This window comes from Cryptomeria japonica, chromosome 4 (assembly GCF_030272615.1).
Source record: "Cryptomeria japonica chromosome 4, Sugi_1.0, whole genome shotgun sequence".
Classification (NCBI taxonomy): domain Eukaryota; kingdom Viridiplantae; phylum Streptophyta; class Pinopsida; order Cupressales; family Cupressaceae; genus Cryptomeria; species Cryptomeria japonica.
In genome coordinates, this window is record NC_081408.1 from 294528370 (window position 1) to 294537806 (window position 9437).

The window sequence follows — 9437 nt, forward strand, 5'->3', positions numbered from 1 at the left end:
CCATAGAAATTACCGCATTTCTTCATATCAACAGGTTTTCCAGGATTATGGACATATTGAAAAATAATTATTTTTAAAATAACAATTATCCATAAGTAAATTGTGATCTGATACAAAACGAATACACATTCCCTGCAACACCTGTTAACCTATTGCTCCACCTACAATATTTTGAAATTTAAAAAAAAAACATGATTGAACCTCTCCCCTCCACTGCCTCTGTATTTCTTCCCCTAAGTTTAATAAAAGGGCATCCTTGTTAATGAAATACAAGCTCAAGGAATATTTTATGCTTTCTTTCATGTTTCAGGCTCCTCATTGTCTTGTATGTTTCCCTTTTTATTTGAACACCTTACCGTCTCGAATGCAGATCTTGCATTCCAACTAACTTAGAACATATACTGCGTTTTAGCCTTCAAATTTAAGTATGAATACAAGAAATTTCACATGTGTTGCTGAGTCATTAGGCATGAAATAATAGAACCAAAGTTATGTAATCACTTTCTATTTAATAATTTAACTAAATGATTTAGCTCCTACATCTTTGCAAAAGGCAATTACATGACATCCTAAATACCAGTTCACTGTCTAATTCATAAATAAAATTCAAGAGTAACAAGCAGCCATGCATTTACTATATTTTACAATAGTACAAATAGGAAAAAGCACTAAATCTATTTATAGACTTTCTAAATTTTATGTACATAAGTTACAAATACTTTATTTTCACAATATTGAAAGATTTCTATATGACAAGCTAGAACATAACAAGTCATCAGATGGACAACCACACTGTTCTCATTCCAAATTACTGTCCCAATATGGAGAAAAATAGATTAATAATTAGAACTGAGAACCAAGCATCAGAACCGAAAATGAAAATTGACAGATTTTCAAAAAGAAATGTCATTTTCCATAAGTAATCTTTAATTCTTTATAACTGAGTTTCGGAAGCAAAAATAATATATGCATCTGGTTAGGGCTAAGTAGTGGTTGTCTCATCTCAGCCTCTTTTGTGCCCATTCAACATAATCATCCAAAAGCAAAGGCAATGCATCAGATGAATCATAAATATCAAAGCTTGGATAATTGAGCTGTATCAAAACTTAAAAAGACATTAACAATCATCATAAATATAAATTATCTAAAAATTAAAAAACAATCACATGTGCATATCAAGCATACCTTATTTAAAAAGCTTAGAAAACACTGCCACTGGTCAAGAATAATGGCTTTACAATCCTCCTGGTTCTAAAAACGTGAACAAACTTCAGTAAAAAAACAACTATAGACAAATCACAGGAAAAATAAAAGCAAACTTCAAGATACAAGATACAAGATGAAAAACGATGCATTGAAATAATGTTACTTCAGTCAAAAAGCAGACTGGAGACAAATCACATGAAATATGAAAGCAAACTTCAAGATACAAGATGAAAAGTAATGTATTTCAAATAATGTTATTGAGCTTTGACGTGCTCTTTGTATTTGAGAGAGAGCCCAGCTTTAGCAACTCACATAGACATTTTCCATGTCTAGATATTTTTGTCCATCTTATGTATGATAAAACATGTTGCAAAAAGGTTATGAAAACAAAGAAAACTAAACTGAATATTTGAATGAGATGAGACACTAAAAAATTAGGAAGTAAATACCTATCAGACAGTACTGGAAAGAGCAAGTATAAAAGTCCCAGAAGTTTTGGGAATGCATAACCTTAACAATGTTAAATACAACAAAATAATCATCAGACTGGGAACAAAAGATATTACTCCACTTAAGGAATGAGCCAGATTCAACATTTTCACATGCCTATATATATGACTTCCTATGTGATCTCATATACATGGTATTGACTTTCACCTCTTGCTCTAATGCAGGAAGTGAATTCTTCAACTTATCAATGGTATTGACTTTCAATGATTGAAGGCCTCTGTGCCACTCCTCCTGTAGCAGGACAAACAATAAGATATAATTTGGAGAGGCTTGTAAAGAATAATTGCAGTTGACATATGCATGTACATGGTAGTATACTTAATCAAATAGAAAACATACCAAAGTAAAATATCCTTGTCGTGCAGCTCACATCTTCCTGAAAATATAAACTTTGCTCATCAGAATTCAGATGCCAAATATCATTAAAATTACAACAATGGTAAATTCAAATACATTTGTCTTACCAAGCAAGCATGAGGAGTTTGACATCCATTATCTCAATTTTCAGATCCGTGCACAATCATTCTATTGTTCCAGGGCTGCTATCCATGTTTCAAAAGTCAGATTATTTAAAGAAACATTAATGATACAATGCATGTTACTAAATGCAAGCTTAAGACCTGTTCACGTGTTGATCTCTAACAAGAAGAAATTTGTTGAAGGTAACAATATAATAAGGTCTATGGGATTATCAGGTGCTATCTCATCAGCAAACCCAAGAAAGGATAGGATAGCAAATGGGGAGGAAAATGGTGATCTGGAAGAGCTTATAGCATTTGTTTAACTCAACAGTTCTAAGGCCCAATTGATACTGTATGATGATTATTTTTGGTTTGATTAGATACAGCATGTCTGTCTTATTAGTATTTCAAAAATAGTTATGTGCCATTATGCACATACATTTAAGGTAGAAATGTCACGATTAGGATAAAATGGTCAGAAATAAATTGCAAATTGATTGTTCTTTCTTGTGTACACAGAATTGTCAATATACAAACCCAAGAAGGCTATATGATCTACAAAAACAAACTAGCAGATATAGATTGAGGCCCGCAGAGTAGATTTAAGAGAAAGGCATACTCACCTTGGGCAGAAGCCAACCGATGCATATTGGTCTCTTAATTTGTTGAAGTGCTCTAGGGGTTTGGCCTTGAAAGTATAAACCTTGTTTGAATGCTCTCAATTCTTGGCCACTATCATTGAAAGTTTATTTGAAACGTCTTTGCCCTTTTTTTTCGATGCTCTATTTTTTAATTTCATACTAGACTGCACATTTGTTTCATTGAAGAAAACATCTGTATGCATTCTTTGCTCCCACATATTGTTCAAATGTAGGACAGTTGTCTTTGAAACACGACGACAATCTGTTATGCACTGCCTAGGACCTCACAGAACGTGCGTTCAAACCCGACGATAATCTGTTATACACTGCCCATGACCTCGCACAATGTGTGTTCTCTTGTGTTGGGTTCTGGGAATGCAGAGCCAGCCTTCGTCAACACCAATCACAGACTGGCAAAATAATGCACATCAATATTTTAGGTAAGAAAACTGCAAGTTGCTCATAGCACATAGTGTAATATGAATTTATGCAAGAAATTATCCCAATTTGATTGGCTAAAAGAAAACAGATTAATCAAGCTTTAAATTTAAGCCTCCCCAATAGTTCCATGCGGGCAGGAACTAATAATAATAGAATAAAATATAAAATATAAAATATAATCATGCAAAAAGACTAAAACTAGAGCATGAATGCATAAGTCATGCATTCGAAAATGATTATTACAATCAGTTAAATTTTTTCTTTATTTATCTAAAAATTAAACTCATTATCATCTAATTTTTAATAAAATTAACTTCATGCATTTTACATGCATTAAAAACAATCTTAGCCTTAACATTTATAAATATAAGATCGACCCTCATATTTCACACATCTAACTGGTAGAAAGTTTTATTTATCTCTGCGACTTGGTTGGTCTGAAAATCATTGGTGGAGGAGGTAAAATTAGTAAGATCATGCCTTCCTCTCCTGGAATTATCAGAGTTTGATACTTAACACTCCCCCCTTCATTTAGTTTCATTTTTGCAAAATTTCATTGAATTGTTTATTGAATTCGATTTTCATCATTTACAATGGGTTTGCATGTTATTCCCTCTTCATTTTTCCATGCCTAGCTGAACAACTTAGTTGTTTTCTTAAAAAATTTACTGATTCATCTCTGTCAAGTGACTTATGGCTTGAGCAATCTGCAAATTTTCCAAAGATGTGGTACCGCCCATCTTCCCTTATCCATGCCAGGTTGAATCAACCTTCCTGGGGAATGAGTCGCCGTCTATTTTTTGTTGTTTCTGCCAAACCAAAATTGACCCATAAGTTGAGTTGTTGTTTGCCTCCTAACAATTTGAGGGTTGTTTAAAATTCCAACCACCAATTCCTAAGAGGAATTGATTGAATGAGCCAGCATGGTATAAACGGGAGAATCATTTTTCTCCCCTCTACATCCCCAAACCAAAAAAATACGACCTGTCTGTAATGTGGGGGGGGTGCGATGTGGGTTGAGCAGGAAGAGTTTGTTCTTCCCACTCCTCTCCTGATCTTCCTCTTCCCATGCCTTCTCAACTGCATGAAATCAAACTTTTGGAAAAGGTGACGTGAGCTAGGAGGATTGCTATTTGACTAGTTAAATCGCCCTCTCTCCTATCTGATCTATTCCTTCAATTTTATTTCCTTCCCTTTGGGTCTGCATAATTAACCTTTGGGAAAAGTCGATGCTGGTCTGTAGGGAGTATTTTCCCCTATCGACTTCCCCCACAATAAGCCTGGAAAATGTTTAGTATGCAGGGAGTTTAGTTTGGCAAAGAAATCCCTCCTTTTCCCTTTCACCACACCTAGCTAACGAAATCGATTTGCCTAAGATTCGCAATAAGAGGTATGAATTTAATAATGTTTGATCTATAATAAAGTTCATTTGACATGATCTGCAAATTGTGGGTGATAAAATTTTCTTTAAGTCCAATTAAAATCTATAATTAGATTTATTAGATGCGCCTTTGTTTCACTTAAGGCTTAGATTAAATTTTGGTATGAGAAAAGAAATTGATTATTTACGGAAATATAGGAAATAATTATAAAAAATAAAAATATAATAATAATTATAGTAATTATTATTAATTCGGGAGGGGTTGATTTACTTTTTTGTCTATGATTGATTTTTTTTTGGAAAAGTGTGTCTAATTATGGGTTAACCAGGGAAGGGTTATTTTTCTTTCACCTACCCCAATAGGGTAATAATGGCCATTAATTTATTAATTTCTCTCCCTAGCATAACACATGTAGTTAGTTCAATAGATGAGTTGTTAGTTCTACATGCACGCACAAGTTCCATTTCCGCTAGTTGGTTCTGGCTTGCTAAAAAACTCCATCGTGAGGGACGAGAGCTTATCATGAGCATCCGAGAAGCGTAAGCTTTGTTTGGTTGGGCGGATAAAACGCCTAGGTCATATGTCTATCTACCAGTTGCAGATGGAAGTTTGTTCGAGGGCAACAAAGACGACACATCCAAAGACAGAGAATCAGAGAATTCAAATAAATTATATGTAATAATGTAAAGATGTATATTGTTTTGTATCTTGTTTGTAAAAGACTAGAATTATCGCAAGAAAAGTTAAGTAAAATACCTATAAGGTCCTATGATGTAATTTCATGATAATTCATGCAAATGTTACTTCTGCGTTTCTTTCATGAATGCATATATGCACGTACTTAGTTCTGGATCATTGATTTAATTACGACGAATTAATTACGGTTTATGCATATTATTCTACCATCATGCACTTTTTACTTATACTTCACTTTTACTACAATGCTTGACTAGTTTTGCATGTTAGACGTGATTCGCATAAATGTTGTTTCAATTATTTATTGCATGTCAGTTATCATAAATCTCATAAATAGAATCTTATTATATTATAATTATGATTTAATTATGCAAGTTAAATTAGGGTTAGGACGAGCAAGTCCTTACAAGATTTTTGGAGACTTGTGGTAAAAATTGTTGGCGTTTGACTTAATCAGTAAAGATTGTTAGTGATATGCAACCGGTAAATAATTGATTGGTGGAATGTGATGAAGAGATTGAGATTCATGTTTGATGACTAAGTTTTGTGTTTTCATTTATGGCAACAATGTTTTTGTAGTCATTAAGTCTTAGAAGCCAACCGGTAAGACTTAACTGGTACAGGAGATAGTTTTACAGTGAACCGATAATTAGGACTTCAACCAATAAATAGAGGACAGTGTTGCAATCCAACAACCAGCATAGGTGATTGGTGATGAATTGGATGATGTGGTTTCAAAGCAATGTTGGAGACAAGTACTTGGAGCTATTTTCATAACCGCATTATTAGATTCAATTGGATGAGCGAGATTTGACGAATAGAGCAAACAAATTGGAAAGACACTTAACCGGTAGTGATATAACTCACTTAAATCGATAAACCGGTACAGATTTTGATTTCTTTTGTCGGTGACCGACATAAGTAAGACGTGCAATGTGAGTTTGTCTAGATTCATTGTACCTAGGAAATTGTTCCAAGATTGTAGCCGACTAAAAGAGATGTTTATAAAAAGTGTGATGAGGTATGAAGTCAGTATGTGTAAAGAGAGAAATCATTAGCGAATATTTTGAATGTAACTATGTGGTGATTAGGGAAGTTCTATAATGAAGTGTTGTTGAAGTTTTGAGGATCTGAAGTGGATCTTATCAGACACGGAAGGTGTTACATGAAGATATTTTCATTATTGTTTACCTAACAGTTTGCAGCAACTAAATCCCCTAACTGGGTAGGTCCTAACAGGCCTTAATTTGTAAATCCTCTAACAGGGTAGCTCTATATCAGAGTTTCAAATCCTCTTGTGAGGTTGATCCTAGTAGGTCATTGTTCCTAACAGGGCTTATCCTTGAAATCCCTTAACCGGGTGACTCTTAACTGAGTCTGCTCCTAACATGCCATAGTTGTAAGACCTTAACCGATCAAGATTTCTATTTTGCAGATAGTGAATCTTGTGGGTACAAACTCCCATCGTGGTTTTTCACTTTTGGGTTTTCCACGTATAAATCTCTTGTGTTATGTGGAATTTGCTTTATTGGGTGATTGCATATGTGGTGATATTTATTATATGTTTGATAAGTTTTAAGTTGTTAAAGTTGGTGATCATATTCTTATTTTTTTTGCTTGCACTGATTCACCCCCCCCCCCCTCTCAGTGCCTTATAAGTTCATCAAAAATATGTTTTACTCACATACTCATTGATTTAGGCCCACCAATAATTAATTTTATGATTGACAACAATTATGATGGGTTTGAATGCATTAATGACCATATCAAACATTGATGAGGATATAATGCTACAATGATATACCTATACACAATAATGATTGTTCATTGACAAGGATCAAGGCATTAATATTTGTATCTTTGTCACAGATTGATTCTTTATCTTAAGATGAACATTCATTGAAAAAAAACTCAAGATATTATATCATTGTATTTCTCGATTATTTCGATTATCTTAAGGTGACCATTCACCGAATAAGGCTCGAGGTGTTATTACATCACTATCTAGGGTAAGTGCACAAAGATGGTGGTCAAAAAGGGGGGTATAAGTGGACAGTTTTTTTCTGAAATCGGGTGAACCTGAACTTAGAGGCAAAATTTGGAAGTCATCCACTCAAGATATGAAGATAATAAAAGAACAAATATTGTAGTACTCTGAATCTACTTTCCAAACTACTAAACTTTTTCAAAATTGGATAAGATTAAGGGGTTCAAATCCTTCACTCACAAAAAATTGATCCTATTTTTTTCTAAAAAACATAACATAGTTGTGTGGGAGAAAAAGTGACACTAAGCAAACATGCCCTAATCTCACTTTCAATCACACATTTGTGGAATACGAAAGAGCCTAGAGGTATCACACAATTGGCTACTTCTTTTTGTGGAAGAGAGAGCCACGGGCTACCTATTAGGATTTCTATTCCTTTGTTGCAATTGAAAGATAGAATGATGCAAGTTCAATCCCTAACCCCAAAGTGCAAGTATGAACTAATAACAAGATTGCAGAATTGAACTTAAACAATGGAAAGTTGTAAACACAAGGACAAGATAAGAATGTAAATGCGTACCCGGTGTTAAAATATGAATGAAAATGTTCGGGACGGGGGCGCGGGCGCCACTGTCCTGATTCTGCCCCTGAAACTGCTCTGGAAACTGTTGTTTTGCAACTTGGAAAGCTGTCAAAAATGCTGAAAACTGATGTCTGTCAGGAGGACCAGGGCGCCCAGCGCCCCTGTCCTGGCAGGACCAGGGCACCCCACGCCCCTGTCCTGGTCTTTTGCTCTGAAATTTGGTGTGAAGTTCCGTCTCAGTCTGCTTCTGTCGGATCTGCAACTTGCGGCGTCGTCCGAATCCCGAAACCTGCACTTATATCTCAAAAGGTGTGGTGGGCAGCTATATAGGGTTTTGCCTTAGTCAAACCCCCGCTTTGGTGATTTCCACCTCCACGAATAGCCAAGTTGTATTGTAAAAGTAATGTGTGTACAGACCTTGTGTGTGTGCAAGATCCTAACATGCAAGTAAGCAAACTAGAGCAACCTAGAAAGTAAACCCTAATTGCTTGTAAATGATAATGTAAATGCTCCAAATCAAGATGCAAAGTGATCTAAAGCATGAATACAAATGATGTAATGAAGCTTATGCAAAGACATGAAAACAACATGAAATCATACCCAACCCCAAGGGAGGGGTACAAGCCAATCTTCAGTCGGTGATCCCTTATTGCTCTTCAATGCCTTCAAAGCCCTAAATGGATGAATGAAATTGATAGATGCTTGATGGATGGATGTTGAATGTTGTTGAAGTCTTCAAAGATCTGCTCTTTCATTGCATAGAAGGTCCTTTCAAAACCAAAAATTCGGATCCTCTCAATTGAAGAAAGAGAGCTCTTATATATGAAACCCTAGGTCTTAATTCCGTCTTTTGGCCGACCTAGAGATTGAATCTCCCGCCAATTTCTTGGGGTTAAGCTTTATTTTATGATTGGATCGCACTCCTAAAATTTCGGGAAAAATGTCTGGGACCGTGTGCACTCCGGGCGCCATGGTCCCGGCAACTTTTCACCAAATTTTCAGGGCCGTCAGATATGATGATTTTAGAGAGAATCCTGAAGTTACAGGTGATTTTGAGATGTTTTGACCCCCAAAATCAAGCCCCCAAGTTCAAAATAGGACCTAATTAGGGTTTTTGATTAAATGATGTATTGGAGGAATAAAATGAAAAGGGCACACTTTAATGAAAGGGCCCAACTTTATGATGTGGGAGATGATGAAATAGGACCTTAGACCTAATTAATTTAATTAATTAAGTGCTAAAGGGGAAATGCAATGCAAAATGCAAAATGCGCCAAGGCGGGTGCTAAACTAGGTGTGAAATTGTACCACCCTAGCAAGTGCGTACAATTTACGACGCTACAATAGTGTCTGACGTGCACATCAAAAAAATCATAGTTAGATTTAGTATTTTGACAAATCCTTTAGCAGAAAGATAGTTAAGAGTGAGCACTAGAATATGTGTATTTTTTTGTAATTTTTTGTTGAGTATTTTTTTTTTAATAATTTTTCCAATCGAGCACATCCTGAAAATTCGGTACCTGTTCGTGC

The 9437-nt window shown here is 35.2% G+C and overlaps 1 long non-coding RNA gene across 1 annotated transcript; it reads right to left on the minus strand.

The window, feature by feature from the left end:
• Positions 1-1684: 1684 nt before the first annotated feature.
• Positions 1685-3296, minus strand: LOC131057721 (uncharacterized). The gene is made up of 4 exons (XR_009109030.2): positions 2801-3296; positions 2181-2255; positions 2056-2092; positions 1685-1947 (listed from the first exon to the last, which is right to left on the minus strand). It is a non-coding gene; the product is annotated as an uncharacterized LOC131057721 (long non-coding RNA).
• Between the last annotated feature and the right edge of the window lie 6141 nt (positions 3297-9437).